Source organism: Oncorhynchus masou, unplaced genomic scaffold, assembly GCF_036934945.1.
Source record: "Oncorhynchus masou masou isolate Uvic2021 unplaced genomic scaffold, UVic_Omas_1.1 unplaced_scaffold_664, whole genome shotgun sequence".
Taxonomy (NCBI): domain Eukaryota; kingdom Metazoa; phylum Chordata; class Actinopteri; order Salmoniformes; family Salmonidae; genus Oncorhynchus; species Oncorhynchus masou.
In genome coordinates this window covers 336,327-362,515 of record NW_027013085.1, presented here as the reverse complement: position 1 = coordinate 362,515, position 26,189 = coordinate 336,327, and the positions used below count along the sequence as shown (strand labels likewise).

At 47.6% G+C, this 26,189-nt stretch overlaps 1 pseudogene; it reads right to left on the bottom strand.

The window, feature by feature from the left end:
* Positions 1–26,189, bottom strand: part of LOC135536788 (cytoplasmic dynein 1 intermediate chain 1-like) — a 62,958-nt pseudogene that overhangs the window by 8,848 nt on the left and 27,921 nt on the right.

The window sequence follows — 26,189 nt, the reverse complement described above, 5'->3', positions numbered from 1 at the left end:
GAGGTGTCTGTTAACTTACAGTGTGTAGAGGGAGGTGTCTGTTAACTTACAGTGTGAGGAGGGAGGTGTCTGTTAGTTTACAGTGCGTGGACGGAGGTGTCTGTTAACTTACAGTGTGTGGAGGGAGGTGTCTGCTAGTTTACAGTGTGTAGAGGGAGGTGTCTGTGTGTAGAGGGAGATGTCTGTTAACTTACAGTGTGTGGACGGAGGTGTCTGTTAGCTTACAGTGTGTAGAGGGAGGTGTCTGTTAAATTACAGTGTGTGGAGGGAGGTGTCTGTTAACATACAGTGTATAGAGGGAGGTGTCTGTTAACTTACAGTGTGTAGAGGGAGGTGTCTGTTAACTTACAGTGTGTAGAGGGAGGTGTCTGTTAACTTACAGTGTGTGGACGGAGGTGTCTGTTAACTTATAGTGTGTGGAGGGAGGTGTCTGCTAGTTTACAGTGTGTAGAGGGAGGTGTCTGTTAACTTACAGTGTGTAGAGGGAGGTGTCTGTTAACTTACAGTGTGTGGACGGAGGTGTCTGTTAGCTTACAGTGTGTAGAGGGAGGTGTCTGTTAACTTACAGTGTGTGGAGGGAGGTGTCTGTTAAATTACAGTGTGTGGAGGGAGGTGTCTGCTAGTTTACAGTGTGTCGAGGGAGGTGTCTGCTAGTTTACAGTGTGTGGAGGGAGATGTCTGTTAGTTTACAGTGTGTAGAGGGAGGTGTCTGTTAACTTACAGTGTGTAGAGGGAGGTGTCTGTTAACTTACAGTGTGAGGAGGGAGGTGTCTGTTAGTTTACAGTGCGTGGAGGGAGGTGTCTGTTAACTTACAGTGTGTGGAGGGAGGTGTCTGTTAACTTACAGTGTGTGGAGGGAGGTGTCTGCTAGTTTACAGTGTGCCGAGGGAGGTGTCTGCTAGTTTACAGTGTGTAGAGGGAGGTGTCTGTTAGTTTACAGTGTGTAGAGGGAGGTGTCTGTTAACTTACAGTGTGTAGAGGGAGGTGTCTGTTAGTTTACAGTGCGTGGAGGGAGGTGCCTGCTAGTTTACAGTGTGCAGAGGGAGGTGTCTGCTAGTTTACAGTGTGTGGAGGGAGGTGTCTGTTAGTTTACAGTGCGTGGAGGGAGGTGTCTGTTAACTTACAGTGTGTGGAGGGAGGTGTCTGTTAACTTACAGTGTGTGGAGGGAGGTGTCTGCTAGTTTACAGTGTGCCGAGGGAGGTGTCTGTTAGTTTACAGTGCGTGGAGGGAGGTGTCTGCTAGTTTACAGTGTGCCGACGGAGGTGTCTGCTAGTTTACAGTGTGTGGAGGGAGGTGTCTGTTAGTTTACAGTGTGTGGAGGGAGGTGTCTGTTAGTTTACAGTGCGTGGAGGGAGGTGTCTGTTAACTTACAGTGTGTGGAGGGAGGTGTCTGTTAACTTACAGTGTGAGGAGGGAGGTGTCTGTTAACTTACAGTGTGTAGAGGGAGGTGTCTGTTAGTTTATAGTGCGTGGAGGGAGGTGTCTGTTAACTTACAGTGTGTAGAGGGAGGTGTCTGTTAACTTACAGTGTGAGGAGGGAGGTGTCTGTTAGTTTATAGTGCGTGGAGGGAGGTGTCTGTTAACTTACAGTGTGTAGAGGGAGGTGTCTGTTAACTTACAGTGTGAGGAGGGAGGTGTCTGTTAGTTTACAGTGCGTGGAGGGAGGTGTCTGTTAACTTACAGTGTGTAGAGGGAGGTGTCTGTTAACTTACAGTGTGTGGAGGGAGGTGTCTGTTAGTTTACAGTGTGTGGAGGGAGGTGTCTGTTAGTTTACAGTGTGTGGAGGGAGGTGTCTGTTAGTTTACAGTGTGTGGAGGGAGGTGTCTGTTAGTTTACAGTGTGTAGAGGGAGGTGTCTGTTAACTTACAGTGTGTGGAGGGAGGTGTCTGTTAGTTTACAGTGTGTAGAGGGAGGTGTCTGTTAACTTACAGTGTGTAGAGGGAGGTGTCTGTTAACTTACAGTGTGTGGACGGAGGTGTCTGTTAACTTACAGTGTGTGGAGGGAGGTGTCTGTTAACATACAGTGTGTGGAGGGAGGTGTCTGCTAGTTTACAGTGTGTCGAGAGAGGTGTCTGCTAGTTTACAGTGTGTGGAGGGAGGTGTCTGTTAGTTTACAGTGTGTGGAGGGAGGTGTCTGTTAGTTTACAGTGTGTGGAGGGAGGTGTCTGTTAGTTTACAGTGTGTAGAGGGAGGTGTAGATTAACTTACAGTGTGTAGAGGGAGGTGTCTGTTAACTTACAGTGTGTGGAGGGAGGTGTCTGTTAGTTTACAGTGTGGGAGGGAGGTGTCTGTTAGTTTACAGTGTGTGGAGGAGGTGTCTGTTAGTTTACAGTGTGTGGAGGGAGGTGTCTGTTAGTTTACAGTGTGTAGAGGGAGGTGTCTGTTAACTTACAGTGTGTAGAGGGAGGTGTCTGTTAACTTACAGTGTGTAGAGGGAGGTGTCTGTTAACTTACAGTGTGTGGACGGAGATGTCTGTTAACTTACAGTGTGTGGACGGAGGTGTCTGTTAGCTTACAGTGTGTAGAGGGAGGTGTCTGTTAACTTACAGTGTGTGGAGGGAGGTGTCTGTTAACATACAGTGTATAGAGGGAGGTGTCTGTTAACTTACAGTGTGTAGAGGGAGGTGTCTGTTAACTTACAGTGTGTAGAGGGAGGTGTCTGTTAACTTACAGTGTGTGGACGGAGGTGTCTGTTAACTTATAGTGTGTGGAGGGAGGTGTCTGCTAGTTTACAGTGTGTAGAGGGAGGTGTCTGTTAACTTACAGTGTGTAGAGGAGGTGTCTGTTAACTTACAGTGTGTGGACGGAGGTGTCTGTTAGCTTACAGTGTGTAGAGGGAGGTGTCTGTTAACTTACAGTGTGTGGAGGGAGGTGTCTGTTAAATTACAGTGTGTGGAGGGAGGTGTCTGCTAGTTTACAGTGTGTCGAGGGAGGTGTCTGCTAGTTTACAGTGTGTGGAGGGAGATGTCTGTTAGTTTACAGTGTGTAGAGGGAGGTGTCTGTTAACTTACAGTGTGTAGAGGGAGGTGTCTGTTAACTTACAGTGTGAGGAGGGAGGTGTCTGTTAGTTTACAGTGCGTGGAGGGAGGTGTCTGTTAACTTACAGTGTGTGGAGGGAGGTGTCTGTTAACTTACAGTGTGTGGAGGGAGGTGTCTGCTAGTTTGCAGTGTGCCGAGGGAGGTGTCTGCTAGGTTACAGTGTGTAGAGGGAGGTGTCACTTAGTTTACAGTGTGTAGAGGGAGGTGTCTGTTAACTTACAGTGTGTAGAGGGAGGTGTCTGTTAACTTACAGTGTGTGGAGGGAGGTGTCTGTTAGTTTACAGTGCGTGGAGGGAGGTGTATGTTAGTTTACAGTGCGTGGAGGGAGGTGTCTGTTAACTTACAGTGTGTGGAGGGAGGTGTCTGTTAACTTACAGTGTGTGGAGGGAGGTGTCTGCTAGTTTACAGTGTGCCGAGGGAGGTGTCTGTTAGTTTACAGTGCGTGGAGGGAGGTGTCTGCTAGTTTACAGTGTGCCGAGGGAGGTGTCTGCTAGTTTACAGTGTGTGGAGGGAGGTGTCTGTTAGTTTACAGTGTGTGGAGGGAGGTGTCTGTTAGTTTACAGTGCATGGAGGGAGGTGTCTGTTAACTTACAGTGTGTGGAGGGAGGTGTCTGTTAACTTACAGTGTGAGGAGGGAGGTGTCTGTTAACTTACAGTGTGTAGAGGGAGGTGTCTGTTAGTTTATAGTGCGTGGAGGGAGGTGTCTGTTAACTTACAGTGTGTAGAGGGAGGTGTCTGTTAACTTACAGTGTGAGGAGGGAGGTGTCTGTTAGTTTATAGTGCGTGGAGGGAGGTGTCTGTTAACTTACAGTGTGTAGAGGGAGGTGTCTGTTAACTTACAGTGTGAGGAGGGAGGTGTCTGTTAGTTTACAGTGCGTGGACGGAGGTGTCTGTTAACTTATAGTGTGTGGAGGGAGGTGTCTGCTAGTTTACAGTGTGTAGAGGGAGGTGTCTGTTAACTTACAGTGTGTAGAGGGAGGTGTCTGTTAACTTACAGTGTGTGGACGGAGGTGTCTGTTAGCTTACAGTGTGTAGAGGGAGGTGTCTGTTAACTTACAGTGTGTGGAGGGAGGTGTCTGTTAAATTACAGTGTGTGGAGGGAGGTGTCTGCTAGTTTACAGTGTGTCGAGGGAGGTGTCTGCTAGTTTACAGTGTGTGGAGGGAGATGTCTGTTAGTTTACAGTGTGTAGAGGGAGGTGTCTGTTAACTTACAGTGTGTAGAGGGAGGTGTCTGTTAACTTACAGTGTGAGGAGGGAGGTGTCTGTTAGTTTACAGTGCGTGGAGGGAGGTGTCTGTTAACTTACAGTGTGTGGAGGGAGGTGTCTGTTAACTTACAGTGTGTGGAGGGAGGTGTCTGCTAGTTTACAGTGTGCCGAGGGAGGTGTCTGCTAGTTTACAGTGTGTAGAGGGAGGTGTCTGTTAGTTTACAGTGTGTAGAGGGAGGTGTCTGTTAACTTACAGTGTGTAGAGGAGGTGTCTGTTAACTTACAGTGTGTGGAGGGAGGTGTCTGTTAGTTTACAGTGCGTGGAGGGAGGTGCCTGCTAGTTTACAGTGTGCCGAGGGAGGTGTCTGCTAGTTTACAGTGTGTGGAGGGAGGTGTCTGTTAGTTTACAGTGCGTGGAGGGAGGTGTCTGTTAACTTACAGTGTGGGAGGGAGGTGTCTGTTAACTTACAGTGTGTGGAGGGAGGTGTCTGCTAGTTTACAGTGTGCCGAGGGAGGTGTCTGTTAGTTTACAGTGCGTGGAGGGAGGTGTCTGCTAGTTTACAGTGTGCCGACGGAGGTGTCTGCTAGTTTACAGTGTGTGGAGGGAGGTGTCTGTTAGTTTACAGTGTGTGGAGGGAGGTGTCTGTTAGTTTACAGTGCGTGGAGGGAGGTGTCTGTTAACTTACAGTGTGTGGAGGGAGGTGTCTGTTAACTTACAGTGTGAGGAGGGAGGTGTCTGTTAACTTACAGTGTGTAGAGGGAGGTGTCTGTTAGTTTATAGTGCGTGGAGGGAGGTGTCTGTTAACTTACAGTGTGTAGAGGGAGGTGTCTGTTAACTTACAGTGTGAGGAGGGAGGTGTCTGTTAGTTTATAGTGCGTGGAGGGAGGTGTCTGTTAACTTACAGTGTGTAGAGGGAGGTGTCTGTTAACTTACAGTGTGAGGAGGGAGGTGTCTGTTAGTTTACAGTGCGTGGAGGGAGGTGTCTGTTAACTTACAGTGTGTAGAGGGAGGTGTCTGTTAACTTACAGTGTGTGGAGGGAGGTGTCTGTTAGTTTACAGTGTGTGGAGGGAGGTGTCTGTTAGTTTACAGTGTGTGGAGGGAGGTGTCTGTTAGTTTACAGTGTGTGGAGGGAGGTGTCTGTTAGTTTACAGTGTGTAGAGGGAGGTGTCTGTTAACTTACAGTGTGTGGAGGGAGGTGTCTGTTAGTTTACAGTGTGTAGAGGGAGGTGTCTGTTAACTTACAGTGTGTAGAGGGAGGTGTCTGTTAACTTACAGTGTGTGGACGGAGGTGTCTGTTAACTTACAGTGTGTGGAGGGAGGTGTCTGTTAACATACAGTGTGTGGAGGGAGGTGTCTGCTAGTTTACAGTGTGTCGAGAGAGGTGTCTGCTAGTTTACAGTGTGTGGAGGGAGGTGTCTGTTAGTTTACAGTGTGTGGAGGGAGGTGTCTGTTAGTTTACAGTGTGTGGAGGGAGGTGTCTGTTAGTTTACAGTGTGTAGAGGGAGGTGTAGATTAACTTACAGTGTGTAGAGGGAGGTGTCTGTTAACTTACAGTGTGTGGAGGGAGGTGTCTGTTAGTTTACAGTGTGTGGAGGGAGGTGTCTGTTAGTTTACAGTGTGTGGAGGGAGGTGTCTGTTAGTTTACAGTGTGTGGAGGGAGGTGTCTGTTAGTTTACAGTGTGTAGAGGGAGGTGTCTGTTAACTTACAGTGTGTAGAGGGAGGTGTCTGTTAACTTACAGTGTGTAGAGGGAGGTGTCTGTTAACTTACAGTGTGTGGACGGAGATGTCTGTTAACTTACAGTGTGTGGACGGAGGTGTCTGTTAGCTTACAGTGTGTAGAGGGAGGTGTCTGTTAACTTACAGTGTGTGGAGGGAGGTGTCTGTTAACATACAGTGTATAGAGGGAGGTGTCTGTTAACTTACAGTGTGTAGAGGGAGGTGTCTGTTAACTTACAGTGTGTAGAGGGAGGTGTCTGTTAACTTACAGTGTGTGGACGGAGGTGTCTGTTAACTTATAGTGTGTGGAGGGAGGTGTCTGCTAGTTTACAGTGTGTAGAGGGAGGTGTCTGTTAACTTACAGTGTGTAGAGGGAGGTGTCTGTTAACTTACAGTGTGTGGACGGAGGTGTCTGTTAGCTTACAGTGTGTAGAGGGAGGTGTCTGTTAACTTACAGTGTGTGGAGGGAGGTGTCTGTTAAATTACAGTGTGTGGAGGGAGGTGTCTGCTAGTTTACAGTGTGTCGAGGAGGTGTCTGCTAGTTTACAGTGTGTGGAGGGAGATGTCTGTTAGTTTACAGTGTGTAGAGGGAGGTGTCTGTTAACTTACAGTGTGTAGAGGGAGGTGTCTGTTAACTTACAGTGTGAGGAGGGAGGTGTCTGTTAGTTTACAGTGCGTGGAGGGAGGTGTCTGTTAACTTACAGTGTGTGGAGGGAGGTGTCTGTTAACTTACAGTGTGTGGAGGGAGGTGTCTGCTAGTTTGCAGTGTGCCGAGGAGGTGTCTGCTAGGTTACAGTGTGTAGAGGGAGGTGTCACTTAGTTTACAGTGTGTAGAGGAGGTGTCTGTTAACTTACAGTGTGTAGAGGGAGGTGTCTGTTAACTTACAGTGTGTGGAGGGAGGTGTCTGTTAGTTTACAGTGCGTGGAGGGAGGTGTATGTTAGTTTACAGTGCGTGGAGGGAGGTGTCTGTTAACTTACAGTGTGTGGAGGGAGGTGTCTGTTAACTTACAGTGTGTGGAGGGAGGTGTCTGCTAGTTTACAGTGTGCCGAGGGAGGTGTCTGTTAGTTTACAGTGCGTGGAGGGAGGTGTCTGCTAGTTTACAGTGTGCCGAGGGAGGTGTCTGCTAGTTTACAGTGTGTGGAGGGAGGTGTCTGTTAGTTTACAGTGTGTGGAGGGAGGTGTCTGTTAGTTTACAGTGCATGGAGGGAGGTGTCTGTTAACTTACAGTGTGTGGAGGGAGGTGTCTGTTAACTTACAGTGTGAGGAGGGAGGTGTCTGTTAACTTACAGTGTGTAGAGGGAGGTGTCTGTTAGTTTATAGTGCGTGGAGGGAGGTGTCTGTTAACTTACAGTGTGTAGAGGGAGGTGTCTGTTAACTTACAGTGTGAGGAGGGAGGTGTCTGTTAGTTTATAGTGCGTGGAGGGAGGTGTCTGTTAACTTACAGTGTGTAGAGGGAGGTGTCTGTTAACTTACAGTGTGAGGAGGGAGGTGTCTGTTAGTTTACAGTGCGTGGACGGAGGTGTCTGTTAACTTACAGTGTGTGGAGGGAGGTGTCTGCTAGTTTACAGTGTGTAGAGGGAGGTGTCTGTTAACTTACAGTGTGTAGAGGGAGATGTCTGTTAACTTACAGTGTGTGGACGGAGGTGTCTGTTAGCTTACAGTGTGTAGAGGGAGGTGTCTGTTAACTTACAGTGTGTGGAGGGAGGTGTCTGTTAACATACAGTGTGTAGAGGGAGGTGTCTGTTAACTTACAGTGTGTAGAGGGAGGTGTCTGTTAACTTACAGTGTGTAGAGGGAGGTGTCTGTTAACTTACAGTGTGTGGACGGAGGTGTCTGTTAACTTATAGTGTGTGGAGGGAGGTGTCTGCTAGTTTACAGTGTGTAGAGGGAGGTGTCTGTTAACTTACAGTGTGTAGAGGGAGGTGTCTGTTAACTTACAGTGTGTGGACGGAGGTGTCTGTTAGCTTACAGTGTGTAGAGGGAGGTGTCTGTTAACTTACAGTGTGTGGAGGGAGGTGTCTGTTAAATTACAGTGTGTGGAGGGAGGTGTCTGCTAGTTTACAGTGTGTCGAGGGAGGTGTCTGCTAGTTTACAGTGTGTGGAGGGAGATGTCTGTTAGTTTACAGTGTGTAGAGGGAGGTGTCTGTTAACTTACAGTGTGTAGAGGGAGGTGTCTGTTAACTTACAGTGTGAGGAGGGAGGTGTCTGTTAGTTTACAGTGCGTGGAGGGAGGTGTCTGTTAACTTACAGTGTGTGGAGGGAGGTGTCTGTTAACTTACAGTGTGTGGAGGGAGGTGTCTGCTAGTTTACAGTGTGCCGAGGGAGGTGTCTGCTAGTTTACAGTGTGTAGAGGGAGGTGTCTGTTAGTTTACAGTGTGTAGAGGGAGGTGTCTGTTAACTTACAGTGTGTAGAGGAGGTGTCTGTTAACTTACAGTGTGAGGAGGGAGGTGTCTGTTAGTTTACAGTACGTGGAGGGAGGTGTCTGTTAACTTACAGTGTGTGGAGGGAGGTGTCTGTTAACTTACAGTGTGTGGAGGGAGGTGTCTGCTAGTTTACAGTGTGCCGAGGGAGGTGTCTGCTAGGTTACAGTGTGGAGAGGGAGGTGTCTGTTAGTTTACAGTGTGTAGAGGGAGGTGTCTGTTAACTTACAGTGTGTAGAGGGAGGTGTCTGTTAACTTACAGTGTGTGGAGGGAGGTGTCTGTTAGTTTACAGTGCGTGGAGGGAGGTGCCTGCTAGTTTACAGTGTGCCGAGGGAGGTGTCTGCTAGTTTACAGTGTGTGGAGGGAGGTGTCTGTTAGTTTACAGTGTGTAGAGGGAGGTGTCTGTTAACTTACAGTGTGTAGAGGGAGGTGTCTGTTAACTTACAGTGTGAGGAGGGAGGTGTCTGTTAACTTACAGTGTGTGGACGGAGGTGTCTGTTAACTTATAGTGTGTGGAGGGAGGTGTCTGCTAGTTTACAGTGTGTAGAGGGAGGTGTCTGTTAACTTACAGTGTGAGGAGGGAGGTGTCTGTTAGTTTATAGTGCGTGGAGGGAGGTGTCTGTTAACTTACAGTGTGTAGAGGGAGGTGTCTGTTAACTTACAGTGTGAGGAGGGAGGTGTCTGTTAGTTTACAGTGCGTGGACGGAGGTGTCTGTTAACTTACAGTGTGTGGAGGGAGGTGTCTGCTAGTTTACAGTGTGTAGAGGGAGGTGTCTGTTAACTTACAGTGTGTAGAGGAGATGTCTGTTAACTTACAGTGTGTGGACGGAGGTGTCTGTTAGCTTACAGTGTGTAGAGGAGGTGTCTGTTAACTTACAGTGTGTGGAGGGAGGTGTCTGTTAACATACAGTGTATAGAGGGAGGTGTCTGTTAACTTACAGTGTGTAGAGGGAGGTGTCTGTTAACTTACAGTGTGTAGAGGGAGGTGTCTGTTAACTTACAGTGTGTGGACGGAGGTGTCTGTTAACTTATAGTGTGTGGAGGGGAGGTGTCTGCTAGTTTACAGTGTGTAGAGGGAGGTGTCTGTTAACTTACAGTGTGTAGAGGGAGGTGTCTGTTAACTTACAGTGTGTGGACGGAGGTGTCTGTTAGCTTACAGTGTGTAGAGGGAGGTGTCTGTTAACTTACAGTGTGTGGAGGGAGGTGTCTGTTAAATTACAGTGTGTGGAGGGAGGTGTCTGCTAGTTTACAGTGTGTCGAGGGAGGTGTCTGCTAGTTTACAGTGTGTGGAGGGAGATGTCTGTTAGTTTACAGTGTGTAGAGGAGGTGTCTGTTAACTTACAGTGTGAGGAGGGAGGTGTCTGTTAGTTTACAGTGCGTGGAGGGAGGTGTCTGTTAACTTACAGTGTGTGGAGGGAGGTGTCTGTTAACTTACAGTGTGTGGAGGGAGGTGTCTGCTAGTTTACAGTGTGCCGAGGGAGGTGTCTGCTAGGTTACAGTGTGTAGAGGGAGGTGTCTGTTAGTTTACAGTGTGTAGAGGAGGTGTCTGTTAACTTACAGTGTGTAGAGGGAGGTGTCTGTTAACTTACAGTGTGTGGAGGGAGGTGTCTGTTAGTTTACAGTGCGTGGAGGGAGGTGCCTGCTAGTTTACAGTGTGCCGAGGGAGGTGTCTGCTAGTTTACAGTGTGTGGAGGGAGGTGTCTGTTAGTTTACAGTGTGTAGAGGGAGGTGTCTGTTAACTTACAGTGTGTAGAGGGAGGTGTCTGTTAACTTACAGTGTGAGGAGGGAGGTGTCTGTTAACTTACAGTGTGTGGACGGAGGTGTCTGTTAACTTATAGTGTGTGGAGGGAGGTGTCTGCTAGTTTACAGTGTGTAGAGGGAGGTGTCTGTTAACTTACAGTGTGAGGAGGGAGGTGTCTGTTAGTTTATAGTGCGTGGAGGGAGGTGTCTGTTAACTTACAGTGTGTAGAGGAGGTGTCTGTTAACTTACAGTGTGAGGAGGGAGGTGTCTGTTAGTTTACAGTGCGTGGACGGAGGTGTCTGTTAACTTACAGTGTGTGGAGGGAGGTGTCTGCTAGTTTACAGTGTGTAGAGGGAGGTGTCTGTTAACTTACAGTGTGTAGAGGGAGATGTCTGTTAACTTACAGTGTGTGGACGGAGGTGTCTGTTAGCTTACAGTGTGTAGAGGGAGGTGTCTGTTAACTTACAGTGTGTGGAGGGAGGTGTCTGTTAACATACAGTGTATAGAGGGAGGTGTCTGTTAACTTACAGTGTGTAGAGGGAGGTGTCTGTTAACTTACAGTGTGTAGAGGGGAGGTGTCTGTTAACTTACAGTGTGTGGACGGAGGTGTCTGTTAACTTATAGTGTGTGGAGGGAGGTGTCTGCTAGTTTACAGTGTGTAGAGGGAGGTGTCTGTTAACTTACAGTGTGTAGAGGGAGGTGTCTGTTAACTTACAGTGTGTGGACGGAGGTGTCTGTTAGCTTACAGTGTGTAGAGGGAGGTGTCTGTTAACTTACAGTGTGTGGAGGGAGGTGTCTGTTAAATTACAGTGTGTGGAGGGAGGTGTCTGCTAGTTTACAGTGTGTCGAGGGAGGTGTCTGCTAGTTTACAGTGTGTGGAGGGAGATGTCTGTTAGTTTACAGTGTGTAGAGGGAGGTGTCTGTTAACTTACAGTGTGTAGAGGGAGGTGTCTGTTAACTTACAGTGTGAGGAGGGAGGTGTCTGTTAGTTTACAGTGCGTGGAGGGAGGTGTCTGTTAACTTACAGTGTGTGGAGGGAGGTGTCTGTTAACTTACAGTGTGTGGAGGGAGGTGTCTGCTAGTTTACAGTGTGCCGAGGGAGGTGTCTGCTAGTTTACAGTGTGTAGAGGGAGGTGTCTGTTAGTTTACAGTGTGTAGAGGGAGGTGTCTGTTAACTTACAGTGTGTAGAGGGAGGTGTCTGTTAACTTACAGTGTGTGGAGGGAGGTGTCTGTTAGTTTACAGTGCGTGGAGGGAGGTGCCTGCTAGTTTACAGTGTGCCGAGGGAGGTGTCTGCTAGTTTACAGTGTGTGGAGGGAGGTGTCTGTTAGTTTACAGTGCGTGGAGGGAGGTGTCTGTTAACTTACAGTGTGTGGAGGAGGTGTCTGTTAACTTACAGTGTGTGGAGGGAGGTGTCTGCTAGTTTACAGTGTGCCGAGGGAGGTGTCTGTTAGTTTACAGTGCGTGGAGGGAGGTGTCTGCTAGTTTACAGTGTGCCGACGGAGGTGTCTGCTAGTTTACAGTGTGTGGAGGGAGGTGTCTGTTAGTTTACAGTGTGTGGAGGGAGGTGTCTGTTAGTTTACAGTGCGTGGAGGGAGGTGTCTGTTAACTTACAGTGTGTGGAGGGAGGTGTCTGTTAACTTACAGTGTGAGGAGGGAGGTGTCTGTTAACTTACAGTGTGTAGAGGAGGTGTCTGTTAGTTTATAGTGCGTGGAGGGAGGTGTCTGTTAACTTACAGTGTGTAGAGGGAGGTGTCTGTTAACTTACAGTGTGAGGAGGGAGGTGTCTGTTAGTTTATAGTGCGTGGAGGGAGGTGTCTGTTAACTTACAGTGTGTAGAGGGAGGTGTCTGTTAACTTACAGTGTGAGGAGGGAGGTGTCTGTTAGTTTACAGTGCGTGGAGGGAGGTGTCTGTTAACTTACAGTGTGTAGAGGGAGGTGTCTGTTAACTTACAGTGTGTAGAGGGAGGTGTCTGTTAGTTTACAGTGTGTGGAGGGAGGTGTCTGTTAGTTTACAGTGTGTGGAGGGAGGTGTCTGTTAGTTTACAGTGTGTGGAGGGAGGTGTCTGTTAGTTTACAGTGTGTGGAGGGAGGTGTCTGTTAGTTTACAGTGTGTAGAGGGAGGTGTCTGTTAACTTACAGTGTGTGGAGGGAGGTGTCTGTTAGTTTACAGTGTGTAGAGGGAGGTGTCTGTTAACTTACAGTGTGTAGAGGGAGGTGTCTGTTAACTTACAGTGTGAGGAGGGAGGTGTCTGTTAGTTTACAGTGCGTGGACGGAGGTGTCTGTTAACTTACAGTGTGTGGAGGGAGGTGTCTGCTAGTTTACAGTGTGTAGAGGGAGGTGTCTGTTAACTTACAGTGTGTAGAGGGAGATGTCTGTTAACTTACAGTGTGTGGACGGAGGTGTCTGTTAGCTTACAGTGTGTAGAGGAGGTGTCTGTTAACTTACAGTGTGTGGAGGGAGGTGTCTGTTAACATACAGTGTATAGAGGGAGGTGTCTGTTAACTTACAGTGTGTAGAGGGAGGTGTCTGTTAACTTACAGTGTGTAGAGGGAGGTGTCTGTTAACTTACAGTGTGTGGACGGAGGTGTCTGTTAACTTATAGTGTGTGGAGGGAGGTGTCTGCTAGTTTACAGTGTGTAGAGGGAGGTGTCTGTTAACTTACAGTGTGTAGAGGGAGGTGTCTGTTAACTTACAGTGTGTGGACGGAGGTGTCTGTTAGCTTACAGTGTGTAGAGGGAGGTGTCTGTTAACTTACAGTGTGTGGAGGGAGGTGTCTGTTAAATTACAGTGTGTGGAGGGAGGTGTCTGCTAGTTTACAGTGTGTCGAGGGAGGTGTCTGCTAGTTTACAGTGTGTGGAGGGAGATGTCTGTTAGTTTACAGTGTGTAGAGGGAGGTGTCTGTTAACTTACAGTGTGAGGAGGGAGGTGTCTGTTAGTTTACAGTGCGTGGAGGGAGGTGTCTGTTAACTTACAGTGTGTGGAGGGAGGTGTCTGTTAACTTACAGTGTGTGGAGGGAGGTGTCTGCTAGTTTACAGTGTGCCGAGGGAGGTGTCTGCTAGGTTACAGTGTGTAGAGGGAGGTGTCTGTTAGTTTACAGTGTGTAGAGGGAGGTGTCTGTTAACTTACAGTGTGTAGAGGGAGGTGTCTGTTAACTTACAGTGTGTGGAGGGAGGTGTCTGTTAGTTTACAGTGCGTGGAGGGAGGTGCCTGCTAGTTTACAGTGTGCCGAGGGAGGTGTCTGCTAGTTTACAGTGTGTGGAGGGAGGTGTCTGTTAGTTTACAGTGTGTAGAGGGAGGTGTCTGTTAACTTACAGTGTGTAGAGGGAGGTGTCTGTTAACTTACAGTGTGAGGAGGGAGGTGTCTGTTAACTTACAGTGTGTGGACGGAGGTGTCTGTTAACTTATAGTGTGTGGAGGGAGGTGTCTGCTAGTTTACAGTGTGTAGAGGGAGGTGTCTGTTAACTTACAGTGTGAGGAGGGAGGTGTCTGTTAGTTTATAGTGCGTGGAGGGAGGTGTCTGTTAACTTACAGTGTGTAGAGGGAGGTGTCTGTTAACTTACAGTGTGAGGAGGGAGGTGTCTGTTAGTTTACAGTGCGTGGACGGAGGTGTCTGTTAACTTACAGTGTGTGGAGGGAGGTGTCTGCTAGTTTACAGTGTGTAGAGGGAGGTGTCTGTTAACTTACAGTGTGTAGAGGGAGATGTCTGTTAACTTACAGTGTGTGGACGGAGGTGTCTGTTAGCTTACAGTGTGTAGAGGGAGGTGTCTGTTAACTTACAGTGTGTGGAGGGAGGTGTCTGTTAACATACAGTGTATAGAGGGAGGTGTCTGTTAACTTACAGTGTGTAGAGGGAGGTGTCTGTTAACTTACAGTGTGTAGAGGGAGGTGTCTGTTAACTTACAGTGTGTGGACGGAGGTGTCTGTTAACTTATAGTGTGTGGAGGGAGGTGTCTGCTAGTTTACAGTGTGTAGAGGGAGGTGTCTGTTAACTTACAGTGTGTAGAGGGAGGTGTCTGTTAACTTACAGTGTGTGGACGGAGGTGTCTGTTAGCTTACAGTGTGTAGAGGGAGGTGTCTGTTAACTTACAGTGTGTGGAGGGAGGTGTCTGTTAAATTACAGTGTGTGGAGGGAGGTGTCTGCTAGTTTACAGTGTGTCGAGGGAGGTGTCTGCTAGTTTACAGTGTGTGGAGGGAGATGTCTGTTAGTTTACAGTGTGTAGAGGGAGGTGTCTGTTAACTTACAGTGTGTAGAGGGAGGTGTCTGTTAACTTACAGTGTGAGGAGGGAGGTGTCTGTTAGTTTACAGTGCGTGGAGGGAGGTGTCTGTTAACTTACAGTGTGTGGAGGGAGGTGTCTGTTAACTTACAGTGTGTGGAGGGAGGTGTCTGCTAGTTTACAGTGTGCCGAGGGAGGTGTCTGCTAGTTTACAGTGTGTAGAGGGAGGTGTCTGTTAGTTTACAGTGTGTAGAGGGAGGTGTCTGTTAACTTACAGTGTGTAGAGGGAGGTGTCTGTTAACTTACAGTGTGTGGAGGGAGGTGTCTGTTAGTTTACAGTGCGTGGAGGGAGGTGCCTGCTAGTTTACAGTGTGCCGAGGGAGGTGTCTGCTAGTTTACAGTGTGTGGAGGGAGGTGTCTGTTAGTTTACAGTGCGTGGAGGGAGGTGTCTGTTAACTTACAGTGTGTGGAGGGAGGTGTCTGTTAACTTACAGTGTGTGGAGGGAGGTGTCTGCTAGTTTACAGTGTGCCGAGGGAGGTGTCTGTTAGTTTACAGTGCGTGGAGGGAGGTGTCTGCTAGTTTACAGTGTGCCGACGGAGGTGTCTGCTAGTTTACAGTGTGTGGAGGGAGGTGTCTGTTAGTTTACAGTGTGTGGAGGGAGGTGTCTGTTAGTTTACAGTGCGTGGAGGGAGGTGTCTGTTAACTTACAGTGTGTGGAGGGAGGTGTCTGTTAACTTACAGTGTGAGGAGGGAGGTGTCTGTTAACTTACAGTGTGTAGAGGGAGGTGTCTGTTAGTTTATAGTGCGTGGAGGGAGGTGTCTGTTAACTTACAGTGTGTAGAGGGAGGTGTCTGTTAACTTACAGTGTGAGGAGGGAGGTGTCTGTTAGTTTATAGTGCGTGGAGGGAGGTGTCTGTTAACTTACAGTGTGTAGAGGGAGGTGTCTGTTAACTTACAGTGTGAGGAGGGAGGTGTCTGTTAGTTTACAGTGCGTGGAGGGAGGTGTCTGTTAACTTACAGTGTGTAGAGGGAGGTGTCTGTTAACTTACAGTGTGTAGAGGGAGGTGTCTGTTAGTTTACAGTGTGTGGAGGGAGGTGTCTGTTAGTTTACAGTGTGTGGAGGGAGGTGTCTGTTAGTTTACAGTGTGTGGAGGGAGGTGTCTGTTAGTTTACAGTGTGTGGAGGGAGGTGTCTGTTAGTTTACAGTGTGTAGAGGGAGGTGTCTGTTAACTTACAGTGTGTGGAGGGAGGTGTCTGTTAGTTTACAGTGTGTAGAGGGAGGTGTCTGTTAACTTACAGTGTGTAGAGGGAGGTGTCTGTTAACTTACAGTGTGTGGACGGAGGTGTCTGTTAACTTACAGTGTGTGGAGGGAGGTGTCTGTTAACATACAGTGTGTGGAGGGAGGTGTCTGCTAGTTTACAGTGTGTCGAGAGAGGTGTCTGCTAGTTTACAGTGTGTGGAGGGAGGTGTCTGTTAGTTTACAGTGTGTGGAGGGAGGTGTCTGTTAGTTTACAGTGTGTGGAGGGAGGTGTCTGTTAGTTTACAGTGTGTAGAGGGAGGTGTAGATTAACTTACAGTGTGTAGAGGGAGGTGTCTGTTAACTTACAGTGTGTGGAGGGAGTTGTCTGTTAGTTTACAGTGTGTGGAGGGAGGTGTCTGTTAGTTTACAGTGTGTGGAGGGAGGTGTCTGTTAGTTTACAGTGTGTGGAGGGAGGTGTCTGTTAGTTTACAGTGTGTAGAGGGAGGTGTCTGTTAACTTACAGTGTGTAGAGGGAGGTGTCTGTTAACTTACAGTGTGTAGAGGGAGGTGTCTGTTAACTTACAGTGTGTGGACGGAGGTGTCTGTTAACTTACAGTGTGTGGAGGGAGGTGTCTGCTAGTTTACAGTGTGTAGAGGGAGGTGTCTGTTAACTTACAGTGTGTAGAGGGAGATGTCTGTTAACTTACAGTGTGTGGATGGAGGTGTCTGTTAGCTTACAGTGTGTAGAGGGAGGTGTCTGTTAACTTACAGTGTGTGGAGGGAGGTGTCTGTTAACATACAGTGTATAGAGGGAGGTGTCTGTTAACTTACAGTGTGTAGAGGGAGGTGTCTGTTAACTTACAGTGTGTAGAGGGAGGTGTCTGTTAACTTACAGTGTGTGGACGGAGGTGTCTGTTAACTTATAGTGTGTGGAGGGAGGTGTCTGCTAGTTTACAGTGTGTAGAGGGAGGTGTCTGTTAACTTACAGTGTGTAGAGGGAGGTGTCTGTTAACTTACAGTGTGTGGACGGAGGTGTCTGTTAGCTTACAGTGTGTAGAGGGAGGTGTCTGTTAACTTACAGTGTGTGGAGGGAGGTGTCTGTTAAATTACAGTGTGTGGAGGGAGGTGTCTGCTAGTTTACAGTGTGTCGAGGGAGGTGTCTGCTAGTTTACAGTGTGTGGAGGGAGATGTCTGTTAGTTTACAGTGTGTAGAGGGAGGTGTCTGTTAACTTACAGTGTGTAGAGGGAGGTGTCTGTTAACTTACAGTGTGAGGAGGGAGGTGTCTGTTAGTTTACAGTGCGTGGAGGGAGGTGTCTGTTAACTTACAGTGTGTAGAGGGAGGTGTCTGTTAACTTACAGTGTGTGGAGGGAGGTGTCTGTTAGTTTACAGTGCGTGGAGGGAGGTGCCTGCTAGTTTACAGTGTGCCGAGGGAGGTGTCTGCTAGTTTACAGTGTGTGGAGGGAGGTGTCTGTTAGTTTACAGTGCGTGGAGGGAGGTGTCTGTTAACTTACAGTGTGTGGAGGGAGGTGTCTGTTAACTTACAGTGTGTGGAGGGAGGTGTCTGCTAGTTTACAGTGTGCCGAGGGAGGTGTCTGTTAGTTTACAGTGCGTGGAGGGAGGTGTCTGCTAGTTTACAGTGTGCCGAGGGAGGTGTCTGCTAGTTTACAGTGTGTGGAGGGAGGTGTCTGTTAGTTTACAGTGTGTGGAGGGAGTTGTCTGTTAGTTTACAGTGCATGGAGGGAGGTGTCTGTTAACTTACAGTGTGTGGAGGGAGGTGTCTGTTAACTTACAGTGTGAGGAGGGAGGTGTCTGTTAACTTACAGTGTGTAGAGGGAGGTGTCTGTTAGTTTATAGTGCGTGGAGGGAGGTGTCTGTTAACTTACAGTGTGTAGAGGGAGGTGTCTGTTAACTTACAGTGTGAGGAGGGAGGTGTCTGTTAGTTTATAGTGCGTGGAGGGAGGTGTCTGTTAACTTACAGTGTGTAGAGGGAGGTGTCTGTTAACTTACAGTGTGAGGAGGGAGGTGTCTGTTAGTTTACAGTGTGTGGACGGAGGTGTCTGTTAACTTACAGTGTGTGGAGGGAGGTGTCTGCTAGTTTACAGTGTGTAGAGGGAGGTGTCTGTTAACTTACAGTGTGTAGAGGGAGATGTCTGTTAACTTACAGTGTGTGGACGGAGGTGTCTGTTAGCTTACAGTGTGTAGAGGGAGGTGTCTGTTAACTTACAGTGTGTGGAGGGAGGTGTCTGTTAACTTACAGTGTGTGGACGGAGGTGTCTGTTAACTTATAGTGTGTGGAGGGAGGTGTCTGCTAGTTTACAGTGTGTAGAGGGAGGTGTCTGTTAACTTACAGTGTGTAGAGGGAGGTGTCTGTTAACTTACAGTGTGTGGACGGAGGTGTCTGTTAGCTTACAGTGTGTAGAGGGAGGTGTCTGTTAACTTACAGTGTGTGGAGGGAGGTGTCTGTTAAATTACAGTGTGTGGAGGGAGGTGTCTGCTAGTTTACAGTGTGTCGAGGGAGGTGTCTGCTAGTTTACAGTGTGTGGAGGGAGATGTCTGTTAGTTTACAGTGTGTAGAGGGAGGTGTCTGTTAACTTACAGTGTGTAGAGGGAGGTGTCTGTTAACTTACAGTGTGAGGAGGGAGGTGTCTGTTAGTTTACAGTGCGTGGAGGGAGGTGTCTGTTAACTTACAGTGTGTGGAGGGAGGTGTCTGTTAACTTACAGTGTGTGGAGGGAGGTGTCTGCTAGTTTACAGTGTGCCGAGGGAGGTGTCTGCTAGTTTACAGTGTGTAGAGGGAGGTGTCTGTTAGTTTACAGTGTGTAGAGGGAGGTGTCTGTTAACTTACAGTGTGTAGAGGGAGGTGTCTGTTAACTTACAGTGTGAGGAGGGAGGTGTCTGTTAGTTTACAGTGCGTGGAGGGAGGTGTCTGTTAACTTACAGTGTGTGGAGGGAGGTGTCTGTTAACTTACAGTGTGTGGAGGGAGGTGTCTGCTAGTTTACAGTGTGCCGAGGGAGGTGTCTGCTAGGTTACAGTGTGTAGAGGGAGGTGTCTGTTAGTTTACAGTGTGTAGAGGGAGGTGTCTGTTAACTTACAGTGTGTAGAGGGAGGTGTCTGTTAACTTACAGTGTGTGGAGGGAGGTGTCTGTTAGTTTACAGTGCGTGGAGGGAGGTGCCTGCTAGTTTACAGTGTGCCGAGGGAGGTGTCTGCTAGTTTACAGTGTGTGGAGGGAGGTGTCTGTTAGTTTACAGTGCGTGGAGGGAGGTGTCTGTTAACTTACAGTGTGTGGAGGGAGGTGTCTGTTAACTTACAGTGTGTGGAGGGAGGTGTCTGCTAGTTTACAGTGTGCCGAGGGAGGTGTCTGTTAGTTTACAGTGCGTGGAGGGAGGTGTCTGCTAGTTTACAGTGTGCCGAGGGAGGTGTCTGCTAGTTTACAGTGTGTGGAGGGAGGTGTCTGTTAGTTTACAGTGTGTGGAGGGAGGTGTCTGTTAGTTTACAGTGCGTGGAGGGAGGTGTCTGTTAACTTACAGTGTGTGGAGGGAGGTGTCTGTTAACTTACAGTGTGAGGAGGGAGGTGTCTGTTAACTTACAGTGTGTAGAGGGAGGTGTCTGTTAGTTTATAGTGCGTGGAGGGAGGTGTCTGTTAACTTACAGTGTGTAGAGGGAGGTGTCTGTTAACTTACAGTGTGAGGAGGGAGGTGTCTGTTAGTTTATAGTGCGTGGAGGGAGGTGTCTGTTAACTTACAGTGTATAGAGGGAGGTGTCTGTTAACTTACAGTGTGAGGAGGGAGGTGTCTGCTAGTTTACAGTGTGTAGAGGGAGGTGTCTGTTAACTTACAGTGTGTAGAGGGAGATGTCTGTTAACTTACAGTGTGTGGACGGAGGTGTCTGTTAGCTTACAGTGTGTAGAGGGAGGTGTCTGCTAGTTTACAGTGTGTAGAGGGAGGTGTCTGTTAACTTACAGTGTGTAGAGGGAGATGTCTGTTAACTTACAGTGTGTGGACGGAGGTGTCTGTTAGCTTACAGTGTGTAGAGGGAGGTGTCTGTTAACTTACAGTGTGTGGAGGGAGGTGTCTGTTAACATACAGTGTATAGAGGGAGGTGTCTGTTAACTTACAGTGTGTAGAGGGAGGTGTCTGTTAACTTACAGTGTGTAGAGGGAGGTGTCTGTTAACTTACAGTGTGTGGACGGAGGTGTCTGTTAACTTATAGTGTGTGGAGGGAGGTGTCTGCTAGTTTACAGTGTGTAGAGGGAGGTGTCTGTTAACTTACAGTGTGTAGAGGGAGGTGTCTGTTAACTTACAGTGTGTGGACGGAGGTGTCTGTTAGCTTACAGTGTGTAGAGGGAGGTGTCTGTTAACTTACAGTGTGTGGAGGGAGGTGTCTGTTAAATTACAGTGTGTGGAGGGAGGTGTCTGCTAGTTTACAGTGTGTCGAGGGAGGTGTCTGCTAGTTTACAGTGTGTGGAGGGAGATGTCTGTTAGTTTACAGTGTGTAGAGGGAGGTGTCTGTTAACTTACAGTGTGTAGAGGGAGGTGTCTGTTAACTTACAGTGTGAGGAGGGAGGTGTCTGTTAGTTTACAGTGCGTGGAGGGAGGTGTCTGTTAACTTACAGTGTGTGGAGGGAGGTGTCTGTTAACTTACAGTGTGTGGAGGGAGGTGTCTGCTAGTTTACAGTGTGCCGAGGGAGGTGTCTGCTAGTTTACAGTGTGTAGAGGGAGGTGTCTGTTAGTTTACAGTGTGTAGAGGGAGGTGTCTGTTAACTTACAGTGTGTAGAGGGAGGTGTCTGTTAACTTACAGTGTGTGGAGGGAGGTGTCTGTTAGTTTACAGTGCGTGGAGGGAGGTGCCTGCTAGTTTACAGTGTGCCGAGGGAGGTGTCTGCTAGTTTACAGTGTGTGGAGGGAGGTGTCTGTTAGTTTACAGTGTGTGGAGGGAGGTGTCTGTTAACTTACAGTGTGTGGAGGGAGGTGTCTGTTAACTTACAGTGTGTGGAGGGAGGTGTCTGCTAGTTTACAGTGTGCCGAGGGAGGTGTCTGTTAGTTTACAGTGCGTGGAGGGAGGTGTCTGCTAGTTTACAGTGTGCCGACGGAGGTGTCTGCTAGTTTACAGTGTGTGGAGGGAGGTGTCTGTTAGTTTACAGTGTGTGGAGGGAGGTGTCTGTTAGTTTACAGTGCGTGGAGGGAGGTGTCTGTTAACTTACAGTGTGTGGAGGGAGGTGTCTGTTAACTTACAGTTTGAGGAGGGAGGTGTCTGTTAACTTACAGTGTGTAGAGGGAGGTGTCTGTTAACTTACAGTGTGTAGAGGGAGGTGTCTGTTAACTTACAGTGTGAGGAGGGAGGTGTCTGTTAGTTTACAGTGCGTGGAGGGAGGTGTCTGTTAACTTACAGTGTGTAGAGGGAGGTGTCTGTTAACTTACAGTGTGTAGAGGGAGGTGTCTGTTAACTTACAGTGTGTTGAGGGAGGTGTCTGTTAACTTACAGTGTGTAGAGGGAGGTGTCTGTTAACTTACAGTGTGTAGAGGGAGGTGTCTGTTAACTTACAGTGTGAGGAGGGAGGTGTCTGTTAGTTTATAGTGCGTGGAGGGAGGTGTCTGTTAACTTACAGTGTGTGGAGGGAGGTGTCTGTTAGTTTACAGTGCGTGGAGGGAGGTGTCTGCTAGTTTACAGTGTGCCGAGGGAGGTGTCTGCTAGTTTACAGTGTGTGGAGGGAGGTGTCTGTTAGTTTACAGTGCGTGGAGGGAGGTGTCTGTTAACTTACAGTGTGTAGAGGGAGGTGTCTGTTAACTTACAGTGTGTGGAGGAGGTGTCTGTTAGTTTACAGTGCGTGGAGGGAGGTGTCTGTTAACTTACAGTGTGTAGAGGAGGTGTCTGTTAACTTACAGTGTGTGGAGGGAGGTGTCTGTTAGTTTACAGTGTGTGGAGGGAGGTGTCTGCTAGTTTACAGTGTGTGGAGGGAGGTGTCTGTTAGTTTACAGTGCGTGGAGGGAGGTGTCTGTTAGTTTACAGTGTGTGGAGGGAGGTGTCTGCTAGTTTACAGTGTGTAGAGGGAGGTGTCTGTTAGTTTACAGTGCGTGGAGGGAGGTGTCTGTTAACTTACAGTGTGTGGAGGGAGGTGTCTGCTAGTTTACAGTGCGTGGAGGGAGTGTCTGTTAGTTTACAGTGCGTGGAGGGAGGTGTCTGTTAACTTACAGTGTGGAGGGAGGTGTCTGCTAGTTTACAGTGTGTAGAGGGAGGTGTCTGTTAGTTTACAGTGCGTGGAGGGAGGTGTCTGTTAACTTACAGTGTGTGGAGGGAGGTGTCTGTTAACTTACAGTGTGTGGAGGGAGGTGTCTGTTAACTTACAGTGTGTGGAGGGAGGTGTCTGTTAACTTACAGTGTGTGGAGGGAGGTGTCTGTTAACTTACAGTGTGTGGAGGGAGGTGTCTATTAACTTACAGTGTGAGGAGGGAGGTGTCTGTTAGTTTACAGTGTGTAGAGGGAGGTGTCTGTTAACTTACAGTGTGAGGAGGGAGGTGTCTGTTAACTTACAGTGTGTAGAGGGAGGTGTCTGTTAACTTACAGTGTGTAGAGGGAGGTGTCTGTTAACTTACAGTGTGAGGAGGGAGGTGTCTGTTAGTTTACAGTGTGTGGAGGGAGGTGTCTGTTAACTTACAGTGTGTGGAGGGAGGTGTCTGTTAACTTACAGTGTGTGGAGGGAGGTGTCTGTTAACTTACAGTGTGTGGAGGGAGGTGTCTGTTAACTTACAGTGTGAGGAGGGAGGTGTCTGTTAACTTACAGTGTGTGGAGGGAGGTGTCTGTTAACTTACAGTGTGAGGAGGGAGGTGTCTGTTAGTTTACAGTGTGTGGAGGGAGGTGTCTGTTAACTTACAGTGTGAGGAGGGAGGTGTCTGTTAGTTTACAGTGCGTGGAGGGAGGTGTCTGTTAACTTACAGTGTGTGGAGGGAGGTGTCTGTTAACTTACAGTGCGTGGAGGGAGGTGTCTTAACTTACAGTGCGTGGAGGGAGGTGTCTGTTAACTTACAGTGTGTGGAGGGAGGTGTCTGTTAGTTTACAGTGCGTGGAGGGAGGTGTCTGTTAGTTTACAGTGTGTGGAGGGAGGTGTCTGTTAACTTACAGTGTGAGGAGGGAGGTGTCTGTTAACTTACAGTGCGTGGAGGGAGGTGTCTGTTAACTTACAGTGTGTAGAGGGAGGTGTCTGTTAACTTACAGTGTGAGGAGGGAGGTGTCTGTTAGTTTACAGTGTGTGGAGGGAGGTGTCTGTTAACTTACAGTGTGAGGAGGTGTCTGTTAACTTACAGTGTGTGTCTGTTAACTTACAGTGTGTGGAGGGAGGTGTCTGTTAACTTACAGTGTGTGGAGGGAGGTGTCTGTTAACTTACAGTGTGTAGAGGGAGGTGTCTGTTAACTTACAGTGTGTAGAGGGAGGTGTCTGTTAGTTTACAGTGTGTGGAGGGAGGTGTCTGTTAACTTACAGTGTGTAGAGGGAGGTGTCTGTTAACTTACAGTGTGAGGAGGGAGGTGTCTGTTAACTTACAGTGTGAGGAGGGAGGTGTCTGTTAACTTACATTGTGAGGAGGGAGGTGTCTGTTAACTTACATTGTGAGGAGGGAGGTGTCTGTTAACTTACAGTGTGTGCCGCAGCAGACAGAGGGGTCCTCTGGACGGGGGTCCTCCTGTGACTACGGTTATCCCACAACACAATCTGTCCTGAGTACGTTCCCCCCACCACCAGGTTAGGATGGAACTGAGCAAAGCCCACAGACATCACTGACGACTGAGACAGAGAGAGACAGAGAGAGAGAGAGAGAGAGAGAGAGAGAGAGAGAGAGAGAGAAAGAGAGAGAAAGAGAGAGGGGGAGAGAGACAGAGAGAGAAAAAGAGAGGGGGAGAGAGACAGAGAGAGAAATGCTCTAACCACTAGGTTACTGGGACTTAAAGACACAGTCAGACTGCTACTAATACTGGGACTTAAAGACACAGTCAGACTGCTACTACAATGCTCTAACCACTAGGTTACTGGGACTTAAAGACACAGTCAGACTGCTACTACAACGCTCTAACCACTAGGTTACTGGGACTTAAAGACACAGTCAGTCTGCTACTACAACGCTCTAACCACTAGGTTACTGGGACTTAAAGACACAGTCAGACTGCTACTAATACTGGGACTTAAAGACACAGTCAGTCTGCTACTACAACGCTCTAACCACTAGGTTACTGGGACTTAAAGACACAGTCAGACTGCTACTACAACGCTCTAACCACTAGGTTACTGGGACTTAAAGACACAGTCAGACTGCTACTAATACTGGGACTTAAACACACAGTCAGACTGCTGCTAATACTGGGACTTAAAGACACAGTCAGACTGCTACTAATACTGGGTGTTAGAGCCGATTTGGACATATTTGCGTAAAAGACTGAACATATGGAGCTCCATGTATATTTGTGTAAATATATTAAATATTAATGTAAATGATGAAATATTAGGTACGTACCATTATGATTTATATTTACCTGATTTGAGATATATTCATTTGTTGTTTGTGTAACTCAGTTTTTGTCCCCCCCTCTTGCCTATTCATTGTATTGTGGTAAGTGTGTTAGGATAAAGGCAGGAAGTTGGGCCTTCGGGAGGGGGAGTCCTTGCTAGATGTGGGAGCGGTATAGTTTTTTGACCATACATCCATCCATACATACATACAGGTCATAATATGTATTTTCCATATCAAGTATTCTCTGCTTTAAGTTGATTGGAGAATAATTTATTTGTTAGACATAAGAAGAATAAACATTTTTGTTGCACCATATCCCTGGATGTCATCGAATGTTTGGCCGTTTGGGAAACCTTGAGTGTGGACTGTATGCGTACCAAACAACCCCGCTTCAGGCTTGGGCAGTGGCTATGGTAAAGGCGAAAGGAAGCCACTACAATCAAGTCAAAAAACTCCGTGAAGGATTACTATCGGAAGGAAATCTCCGGTTCGGACACACGCTGGATATTGTTGTATTTGTAATTGCATTCGGATCGCAAGGACAGCTCGCTTGGAAGGATTTGAACCCCTAGAATTCGCCAGCCGTGAGTAACCACTGCGAATGAATGAGCTGCCCTGTTCAATGCGATCGTTTGATCATGCATATTATGGAAGCGCAAACGTGCTTTTAATTGGAATGTTTGATCAACTTGGGAATGGAATTCAAAACACAGCGTTGTGAAAACAATTAAGAAGTTTAAATTTGGGTAACACTGAGATCCTACGCACAATGTAGCTTAATCTTATGTCTAATATTTGGCCTCACGTGTAAATGCAATGCAACGAATGCAATCTAAGGATCTAAAGCCAACTGTGTGTTTAAACTTCATTAAAGGGACAACTGATAATGGGATGAAATGTTTAAAACGCATATAAAATGCCGAACTTGCACATGTGCAATTCAAAATGGGTCAATATGCTGAAATGGAGGACTGTTTTAAAGCATTAAAGGAGGTCTAAAGGGGCATTACGTTTAACAATCAAAAACCAACAACTGTGTCATTGTAAATTGAGTGAACTAAAAGTGAATGATGGAGGATGAAATCCCAAATAAGACTCCACTGGAGAGGGCAGAGGAGCATCTAAATTCACTCTATGCAGCCCGGAGAGGCAAACTTGGAGTGTGTACACGTAAAATGAATGAAATAAAAGCCCTTCTTGTTGATGGAGGAAACATTGAAACTGTGGATGAGAGTCTTGAAGCATGTCATGCTGTTCTCAATGACTTTAAGAATGCTCATGATTCTGTGCTAGAGCTGGTCACAGAGGAGGAACACGAACAGGAGAGCATTAACTATTATCAACCAAGAATGAGAACTAATGAACATTTCCTGAAAGAGGTGGAAATATGGAAAAAAGCTGAAATTGAGCCACAAACGCTCATTGAACCACATGACAGCATTTCCAATGTGTCAAAAACATCAAGTAAAACAAAGTATTCTAAGACTGCTTCCTCAGTGTCCTCCGCACGCCTAAAAGCTGAGGCAGAACGAGCAGCTCTACTAGCTCGCCAAGCATCATTACAGGACAAGCATGCATTGGAACTGCAGAAAGCTCAACTGGAACAACAGAAAGCTCAACTGAATGTTAGGATGGAAAAAATGGCACTGGAAACGGACATAGCAGCATATAATGCCAAACTGAAGGTCCTGGAGAGTGACTCAACTTCTCAATCCCATGTTGTGGCAGCCCATTTTCTAAGCCAAGAAGATGGAATGAACTCTTACTTTGAGAACCAGGAACCCGAGGTCTATAAGGAACCTGAACCATCACCTGTTGAGTTTGCTGCATTAGGTGCAGTTCCAAAGACCCCACTACAAAGAGTTTTACAACCGACCACAAAGCCATCAAAACCTATTCAGAAAACAGTCATAAACCACACCCTTCAGCAGCCAACATCAAGGTCTAGCAATCAACACGGAATCAACACTGCGGGTATCAGCCATGATAACCTCTCTACTGTCATGCAAAGGCAGAATGAAATTGCTGACCTCCTTGTACTACAGCACAAACAGGCCACACTCCCTGTTAGGGAGATACCTATGTTTGACGGTGATCCT